The sequence below is a fragment of the Apium graveolens genome, chromosome 2, assembly GCF_009905375.1.
Source record: "Apium graveolens cultivar Ventura chromosome 2, ASM990537v1, whole genome shotgun sequence".
NCBI classification, from domain to species: Eukaryota; Viridiplantae; Streptophyta; class Magnoliopsida; order Apiales; family Apiaceae; genus Apium; species Apium graveolens.
In genome coordinates, this window is record NC_133648.1 from 306659477 (window position 1) to 306660471 (window position 995).

Sequence of the window (995 nt, forward strand, 5' to 3'; positions counted from 1 at the left end):
ATTTGATTTTCCAAGGTCTTGATAGAAACCGCTTGGCTCTTGTACATGAGCCTCAACTCCTCCAATTCAGATATTTCATTAGACTATTGCAGCTGGAGTTGTTGCCTTTGTGCATATTGCGGTTGTTGAAAACCAGGGGGTTGTACTGCTTTGCTGGATACTGCTGATAAGGCTGCTGCACCATATTCTGAGTGTTGGTCCAGCTAAAGTTAGGATGATTGTGGTTGTTAGGGAGATAAGTAGCTGGCACATGTTGCTGCGACCTCTAAAAGTTGCTCACGAACTGAGTAGATTCACTTGAAATGGCACACTAATCAGTCTCATGGGCATCAGCACAAAGCACACAGACACTAGTTATCTGATTAACTCCATAATTGGCCAAAGAATCCACCTTCATTGTTAAAGCCTTAAGCTGAGCAGCTATAGCAGTAGCTGTATCAAACTCCAGAATTCTTGCTACCTTTCCCTGAGATAGTCTTTGAGTAGGTTTCTGGTATTCATTTGCAGCCATCAGTTCAATCAATTCATAAGCTTTATCGTAGCTTTTATCCCATAATGCTCCACCTGATGCTGCATCAAGCATGGGTCTAGAAGTAGCACCCAAACCATTATAGAAACAGTTAATGATCATCAAGTTAGGCATCCCATGATGAGGGAACTTCCTAAGCATCTCCTTATAATGATCCCAAGCCTCACATAAAGATTCTCCAGATTGCTGAGCAAATTATGTAAGTGCATTTTTTATTGCAGCAGTCTTCGCCATATGAAAGAATTTAGTTAAGAATTTTTTAGCGAGATCCTCCCATTTGGTGATAGACCCTGGTGGTAGAGAATATAACCAGTACTTAGCTTTATCCCGCAGAGAGAATGGGAAAAGTCTCAACTTAATAACATCTTCAGAAACTCCATTGAACTTGAAAGTGTCGCAGATCTCGATGAAATCTCTTTTGTGCATGTTGGGGTCTTCTGTCGGAGAACCCCCAAACTGAACTGAG

At 41.5% G+C, this 995-nt stretch overlaps 1 non-coding gene across 1 annotated transcript; it reads left to right on the forward strand.

Moving 5' to 3' along the window:
- Nucleotides 1–641: 641 nt before the first annotated feature.
- Nucleotides 642–748, forward strand: LOC141709711 (small nucleolar RNA R71). The gene has a single exon (XR_012570276.1). It is a non-coding gene; the product is annotated as a small nucleolar RNA R71 (small nucleolar RNA).
- The last annotated feature ends 247 nt before the right edge of the window (nucleotides 749–995 follow it).